The sequence below is a fragment of the Bos javanicus genome, chromosome 23 (genome assembly GCF_032452875.1).
Source record: "Bos javanicus breed banteng chromosome 23, ARS-OSU_banteng_1.0, whole genome shotgun sequence".
Taxonomy (NCBI): domain Eukaryota; kingdom Metazoa; phylum Chordata; class Mammalia; order Artiodactyla; family Bovidae; genus Bos; species Bos javanicus.
The window spans coordinates 52,338,007-52,346,616 of record NC_083890.1 but is presented as its reverse complement, the minus strand read 5'-3'; positions in this window follow the sequence as shown (position 1 = coordinate 52,346,616).

The following is an 8,610-nucleotide window of genomic DNA, read 5'->3' as shown; positions in this document are numbered from 1 at the left end:
GCTGACTGCCTTGATCAAGGTTTCCCCTGGGGATTCACACACCTGAGCTTGCATTCAGGTCAGAGTGTTTACTCTGGGCAAAATGCAGCTTCCTGTTTCAGAGAAGAAGGATTTAAAAAGGATTTTAAATGGGCTCCCAAGACTCCTTGAATAGCAAACAGCTTTTAAAAGACAACGCTTTAATGGGGGTATGGGTAACCAGTTCAAAAACAAAAGGATTGAATATCCCTTTAAATGTATATGGGCTTAAAATGCAAGAAGGGAACAGATTTGGCAACGTTTCTTCTGGATTTTTACCGAATTCAAAATGCTTGAAAAATGTCTTCACGTGTGACCAAACACAACTGCAAAAAATTTGTAAACGATCCAGAGAGACAGCAAAAGTGATCGTGGAAATCCAAGCAGCTCGTGGGCGGCTTTGCCTGAGAGGAAGGGTCCTGTCTCCTGGGGCCCCCTCTGGGGGGGAGGGCGCCCAGTGGGCACCATGTGGGGCTCTCATTCCGACAGTGGACGGCGGGTCTTCATGTAAACAGTGGATTCTGTGAATCAGAATCAGCGCGTTCACTCAACGAAAGGTGAGCAGCGCCTGGTGCCGGGCCCATCCAACGGAGAACCTTGACCTGCTTAGGGAAGTGGTGCCAAGGAAGCCCAGACACTACCTGTGCTTTGTAAGCCCAGGAACCTCCTTCTGGGTGGAATCCGCGTGGTCGGCAGCAGGCCGGTCCTGCCTGGTCCATAGGCCTCTGGGCGTGCAGCCGCCTCTCCTGGGCAACCTGGGTCTTGACCTCATGAGTTACCACGCTGGTTTCAGGGCAGACCCAGTCAGTTCTGCAAAGCCCCAGCCTCTGCTGAGCGCAGAAGGGTGGCAGGAGAACCTCCCAGAGCTCCAGGGAAGGGGGACGGTGGGGCCTGCTGGTCTCCGTTTGGGCCCCAGAAGCAGATGCTGGCATGAGGGTTTAGGACCACCTGGGTGTGTTTAGGGGTGACCCCAGAGCCAGGGCAGAACCACAGAAGAGGGGAGACCAGCCTAGTGGGCGCCAGCTAGTCCCACTAGGATTCCCCGGGTGCGGCACAGAGGGCCTGAAGCTGGTCCACCCCCATGCGGAGACGGTAGCCACTCCCAGCCTCCCCCTAGCAGGTTGGTCGGGACCAGTGGAAAGCGGCGCGTTCTGGCAGCAGCTTCTTGTCAAGCGCCGAGGACCAGTCGGGAGCTCTGTGACGTCTGCTGTCGTGATCACTGGGTGAAGGGGTGCGTAGCAAGTGCCGGAGTTCAGAGGAGGGGAGAACTTCATGGGATGCGATGAGGGGCGACCTTTATAGACAGTCGGGAAGGTTGAGCGGGGAGGTCTTGGGGCTCCTCCTGAGAGCCTGAGCTGGTGAAGGAAGTTGGATGAGCAGCATGGCACGGGGCCCGGTCCCTCGTGGACTGTGTTGATAGGGGGAACTTTGAGCAGAGACGCATGAGGAAGGACTAGGTGTGGAGACTCCTGTGTGTCGCCCAACACCATCCTCGCGTCTCCCAGACCAGGGGGGTTTTCGTATGCATGTGCCCGCGCGTGAGCCTTGGCTCCCACGGCTGTGACGGGTGCACCTGGCTGGGAAGACGGATGGTTGGTGCTTCTTGGTCGGAGTTGCAGGAGCGATTATGTTAAACCGCTTAAGTTGACATTGAAAGTGAGAGTGTTAGTCACTCAGTCGTGTCTGACTCTTTCCCGCCAACTGACCTATCAGGGAAGCCCCAGCTGGCATTAGGCAATTAATAAATTGTAATGTTGCCCATTTACAATCTAAGCAGGTAATGTAGCCCAGATTTGTGTAACATAGCCCATCAGAGATGAAAGGCAAATGTGCTTTTACTCTCAGTGGCTTTGTGATGCTTATTCTAAACTGAGATTAGAATTGAAGAAAGTGAAGAGTGTGAAAGTGAAAGTGTTAGTCGCTCAGTCGTGTCGCACTCTTAGCAACCCCACGGACTGCAGCCCACCAGGCTCCTCTGTCCATGGGATTCTCTAGGCAAGAATACTGGAGGGGGTTGCCATTCCCTTCTCCAGGAGATCTTCCCAACTGAGGGACTGACCCCAGGTCTCCCTCACTGCAGGCAGATTCTTTACCGTTCGAGCCACCAGGGAAGCAAGGCACCAATTGTGTGTCCCTGGTGGCTCAGCTGGTAAAGAATCTGCCTGCAGTGAGGGAGACCCCGGTTTGATTCCTGTGCCGGGAAGATCCCCTGGAGAAGGAATAGGCTACCCACTCCAGTATTCTTGGGCTTCTCTGATGGCTCGGTCGGTAAAGAATCTGCCTGCAATTGGGAGACCTGGTTTCAACCCTTGGGTTAGGAAGGTCTCCTGGAGGAGGGCATGGCAACCCATTCCAGTATTCTGGTCTGGAGAATCCCCAAGGACAGAGGAGCCTGGTGGGCTACAGTCCATGGGGTTGCAAAGAGTTGGATACAACTGAGCGACTGAGCACCATGTGTAGGGCTTGTCTCTTCATCAGAAGCATCACATTAGCATTATCTGCCAGCATCCCAGGGATGGTTTGGGGCAGTGAGCAGTGGGGTGCCCAGGAGCCACCTTCCAAAGACTTGGGGACCACGTCTCCTCCGTTGGGTGCCCAGTGCGACCGGCACCCTGGGCCCACGTCTGGAGCGTCTGGGGCAGGGGCCTCAGTGCTGTGAGCCTTGTGCCTTTCAGGAACTTGGTGCCTAAATGCCCAAAAGAGCTTCCCCGGGATGGTGACTCTGCTGCAGGGTAGAGACTCAGGATGTGTGTGGAGTAAGTGAGGTGATGGAGAGCAGGGCTGAGGGGTGCCGGGCCTGCCTGATGGATCGCTGGATGACCCAGGCCTTCAGGAACCTCTCGCCTTCCAGAACCTCGGTCCCTGGGGGCGGTGTCCATCCCAGCTTTTGTTCAAGTTTCTTTTCTCTGATGAGGGTTCAGAGAGACTCTGGCCCTGCCCTTGCCTAACCAACCTCTTTCTGTAGATCGATATGTAAGCTCATGTCTTTAGTTTTTATTGGGCAGTAATTCTGCGACCCATATGTAATTCATTAGCATGTAAAATGCTCTGCTATTTGAGCCAAAATAATATCCAGGCTGTCTGAAAAGTCTGGCAACAGAGGATAAACTTATTTCAAATAGTTTATTAGTTACATTTTCAAATAATATACTTAATATGTTTCCCCTCAACCTCCAGACACCTTTTAGGTAAAGTAACTAAATTTAAAATAAGAGGTTTGATCTTTAGCCTGAAAAAATACAATAAATATACTATTTTCCCCATGTTTCCAGAATATTTGGAGTGTACTTATTGCAATTTTGTTTCAGATTAACAATAGGATCATTGCTTTAAATTTAGAGGTACTTCATCTGAAAAGCTGCCTGGAGGTTGAAGAAAAACATGTTGAAGATATCTTTTTTATAATGTAAATAACATGTTTAAAAGTAAGATTTTCATGTGTTTGCGGAATTTTTGTACATCGTGTAATTGATAAGCGTCCTGGGAAGTTTATTTTAAATTCTTTGTTATGGATTAGTTAAAAGAGACCAAGTGCTTCGACATTTATTTTCAAGTGTCTACTCTCAATACATTCAGAAATAAAACATGAAGACTGAGGTTTGGCTTGATCCAAATTTTACACTCTGCAAAAAATATTTTAAAAGGAGAAAATAATAAATTCAAAGTAGGAAGTAGGGCAAAGTGCCCAGCATTCTGCATCAACCACGTGTCTGGTTAGAGTCCACAGGCTCTGTAAACCCTACGGGGTCCTCATGGGTGGGGTCTGCAGGGGCAGAATGAGAGTTCTTCCAACTGATGCTCACAGGCCGAGCCTTCACATCTGAGCAAAGCCGTCTTGGTGGAAGATGGGGCACACTGTTTCACCGTCAGCCTGGGTCAAGTGCCCTTGGGATGCCTGGGTCGCCTGGAATGGTAAACAAATCTGTTTTGTTCCCAGAGGGGTTCACATCCAAGTTCAAGGTTGACAGGAGCAGCTCAGACTCACTCTCTGCATCGTGACATGAGTCAGGCGAGACCTGCTCCCAGGAGCCCCTTCGGATGAGTTTGTATATAAGCCCTTCCCAGGGACCCAGGACCAGGGAGGGCTGTGCTCACAGGGTTCATGGTCATCAGCCATACACCCAAAACTGCCGTGGTTGGCAAACTTGAAATCCCAGAAAAAAGTAGGAATGAGAGAGATTCAGTAGAAGTGGTAATAGCCCATTAAGACATTCTAGAAGAAATCTGCTTCCAAAACAAACTGGGTTTATTAATGTAAACCCTGATCACGGACCTAACCCTCCCCAGCACCCTCCGAGGCCCGGAGCAGAGCTGGGCAGACTGGCTCCCAGGCTCACGGTGTAGCCACACCCCTTTACAGCTTTTGAACTAGTGCTTACTGGCTTGAAATGTAATATATTTTATGCTCCAATTTTCTTCTAGTTCTGTCTACATATGCCTCAGGGGGAAAGTGCTCACATGTCCCCCTGACCTTTTAATAAATTCCTGCTGTTTTCCCTGCACCTAGCATTGCTGCCTATGGATTGAGGTTCTCTTTGGGGGCGTATTGGAGACCCGTCTCGCTCGGGGGTGGAGGGGTCATGACAACCGTGGAGCTTTTCGTTTAAAGGGCCCGTCCGTGTAGACCCAGAACTGGCAGTCAACAAACACAGGGCCTGACTGTCTCGAGGCGTGCAGAGACTGACTCTCATGCTGGTGCAGAGCTCTACAGCCTCGTGATGACAAGCGGCATCATGTCCTGTGTGACCTGTGACTGAGTGGGGCCCCGCCTCCTGGGGTTACGGAGGTGGGGGCCCACCGTGACCACCAGACCCCCTCCTTCCCCATCATCCAGATAGGCCTATGTGACCAGCGCAGACTCTGAAAGTACAGTTTACATGCTCAGCCGCCGGCAGAACCGTTCAGGACCCGTAACAGGCAACCATTGATCTTGGATGAGACTGTTTCTGGTGAGGCCGCTGGGCGTCCGTGGGCAGCGGGAACGGACCATCTACTGGTGAGAAAAGGAGAACCAGGCAGGGAAGGTGGGGTTTGAACTTGGCCTTGAAACGGACAGGGTTGTCGTGTTTCCAAAGCTGAAGAGTGGGAGAGACCTTGTTACAGGTAAGCGCGGCCCGTGGGTGTGGCCGGCGTCTGGGTGGGGTGGGGAGGAGGGGGCCGCAGGAGGAGTGGGGTGTGGAGCCGGGATGGTGGTCTGGCCTTGGGCCGAGTGCTCGGGGCCGGGGCCCCGCAGACCCCGTGATGGGACCCTGAGCGCCCAGCCACAGCACCTCTGTCTGTCTCTGTGGCTCCTCACCCCAGGCCTTCCTCCAGAGCACGACGCTGTCTGTGCTGGAACCGTGTAATTATTTCTGTGAAACTGCAGTCAGAACTCTGTGTTTCTTAAACTTGCATTTCTAATAAATTTTGGCGGTTTGTTCTTGCCTCCTCTCTCCGGGCCGGCGGTCGCTTGGCGTGGGCCGTGTCTCCTGCACCAGCCATCCCTGCCGGCCTGGTGTCTGCTGCGGCGGCATCACTGAAGCCGCCCCACCCAGGCCACAGGGAGCCCCTGGCCAACAGACACGCCTGACAGTTTCCTTCAGTCCTCTCTTCTCCATGATTCCCCAGAGACGACTAGATGTGGTCCACTTACGCTTCCCAGAAGGGGCTGTATCCAAGTGCCAGTAAAAGGTGCTGGGAAGGCGCTTCCGGACACAGGCAGGTGGCGGCCACGCGGCCCTCAGGTGGCACCCGCGTCTCACCTGCAGGAAGCCCGGGCGACGGCCCAGGTCCTTCTGCACCGCCCGCCACCCCAGCCTGTTCCCAGGAGACGCGGGAGCGGCGACTGGCAGAGTCACAGCCTGGCAGGAATGTCGCAGGAAATCCAGCAAGTGTTCCCAGGAAGGCCTGAGAGAAGCAGGTCTGGAATTGATTAGTAGCTTTCCCTGACTCCACTCTGCCTGACTTCGCTGACGGGCACTTTAACGGAAGATCTGCCCTGGTGGGGCGGGCGGCCCTGCTCCCCGGGGGCTGTGGGCCCACAGAGAAATCTGGGTGTCTCTGGGCTCCAGGCCCACCCAGGCTGAAATGAAGACCACCGTCTGTGCCTGCGATAAGACTTCACCTCTCCGCAGCTGTGCTTGGCGATCACGCAGGGCTGAGCCTGTTCTCTCTCTGAGAGACGCGGGCCTGCTATCCCACCCCTGATGCCCAAGGGATTTATGAAAAGACACCTGTGAGGCAAGGCCGCTCCATCCAAATAGCGAGACCGTTTCTCCTTTTCCTTTTGTTCAGGCTAAATGCCCATCCTCTTCTGTCCAGCTGTTGGCGTGCACTTGAACTGGCTTTTCTCGTGTGTCTTCTTTCGTTTAACACCGGAAATTGAAGTGCTTCAGGCTTTTCGTTCTCACATAAAAGCTTGGCTGCTTTTTCTCTCAATATTGGAAAAGTCAAGGTGCCATGTGGGTTGCCCACACATGGGATGGGGCTGGAAGGGGTCCAGGGCCCTGTCAGTCGCCTCCCCTCCTTCCCTGCCTCCCCTTCCCCTCCCCTCATTCCCCTCCCCTTCCTCCCTCCTGCCTGGGACTTGTTTGTCCACCTTCAAGGTCTTTAAAGTGAAAGTTGGTCAGTTGTGTCCGACTCTTTGCAAACCCCATGGAGTATACGGTCCATGGAATTCTCCAGAATACTGGAGTGGATAGCCGTTCCCTTCTCCAGGGGATCTTCCCAACCCAGAAACTGAACCCAGGTCTCCCATATTGCAGGCAGATTCTTTGCCACCAGGGAAGCCCAAGAATACTGGAGTGGGTAACCTATCCCTTCTCCAGGGGGTCTTCCTGACCCAAGAACTGAACCGGGATCTCCTACATTGTAGGCAGATTCTTTACCAGCGGAGCTACCAGGGAAGCCCCAAGGTCCATAAAGTCCCCTGTAAACTCCCATCTGTTACCCACTCTCCCTGGAGGCGTCTAATTCTAGAATTACTCGCTAATGGGGACTGGGTTAGCAGTCTGCTGTGTGGACCGACTGGCACGGAAGCTCTTGGAACCACGGCCGCCTCGGGGGTCGGGGGCGCTGCACACAGATCTCAGCGGGCTGCTGTGTGGTGAAGACGGAGACCCGGCTTCCTTCTGATTTCACAGGAATAGGTCAAAGGGCCCCTGAACAGTATACAACACCCAGCTCAAAGTGGATCTTAGAAGACTCTGAAAGGAAGACCAAGACGTGGGATGCTGTGGGACGGAGTCTTTCATCCTGACCCTGTCTCGATTTTGATTAGCTGTGGATGTGAGACCAAAGAGAGGCTTCCCCCATGAGCGGAAGTTCCGAGGAATGACAGATATCCTCTGTCTCAGCATGATCAGCTCCCCAAGCCCTAGAACCAGGCTCACCACTTCTTATCCTTCTGCCCTAACTGCTGTATTACTATAAATTGTGGTCTTGTGGAAAGGAGGGCACAGTACTTTTATATTAGGCAAGTCCACTAACAAGATATAGCTGTCAAGCCATCGATCAGCTGACCAGTACTGAGTTCCCCGAAGTCTGTGTAGAGAGGTCTGATAACTTACCTGAAACTAGGGTGAAACAGGAAGAAACTGCAGAAGTAACAGAAGCTCATGGAAGGCAAAAAGAATTCTAAGGTGACAATTGCGAGGAAACTTAGAAACGGTCCTCTCCAAACTCCTGTCCTGTGAACAAACCCTCTCTAAGTCTTGCCTTACCAGCAATCCTACAGTCTTTGCTGAAAGATTTTCAGTGTTCAAACCTGCGACCTAGCAGTGCGGCCGTTCTGCCTGCCCTGCAAAGAAGGGTCAGCAACCTTCTTTATCCTCGGCCAGAGTACGTCATGAGAAACACTGGGCTGGGTGAAGCACAAGCTGGAATCAAGATTGCCAGGAGAAATATCAGTAACCTCAGATATGCAGATAACACCACCCTTATGGCAGAAAATGAAGAAGAACTAAAGAGCCTCCTGATAAAAGCAAAACAGGAGAGTGAAAAAGTTGGCTTAAAACTCAACATTCAGAAAACTAAGATCATGGCATCTGGTCCCATCACTTCATGGCAAATAGATGGGGAAATAGTGGAAACAGTGACAGACTTTATTTTGGGGGGCTCCAAAATCACTGCAGATGGTGACTGCAGCCATGAAATGAAAAGACACTTGCTCCTTGGAAGAAAAGTTATGACCAACCTAGACAGCATATTGAAAAGCAGACATTATTTTGCCAACAAATGTCTGTCTAGTCAAGGCTATGGTGTTTCCAGTAGTCATGTATGGATGTGAGAGTTAGACTATAAAGAAGGCTGAGCACTGAAGAACTGAAGCTTTTGAACTATGGTGTTGGAGAAGACTCTTGAGAGTCCCTTGGACTGCAAGGAGATCCAACCAGTCTATCTGAAAGGAAATCAGTCCTGAATATTTGCTGGAAGGACTGAAGCTGAAGCTGAAACTCTAATACTTTGGCCACCTGATGCGGAGAGCTGACTCATTGGAAAACACCCTGATGCTGAGAAAGATTGAAGGCTGGAGGAGAAGAGGACGACAGAGGATGAGATGGTTGGGTGACATCACCAACTCGATGGACATGAGTTTGAGTGAACTCCAGGAGT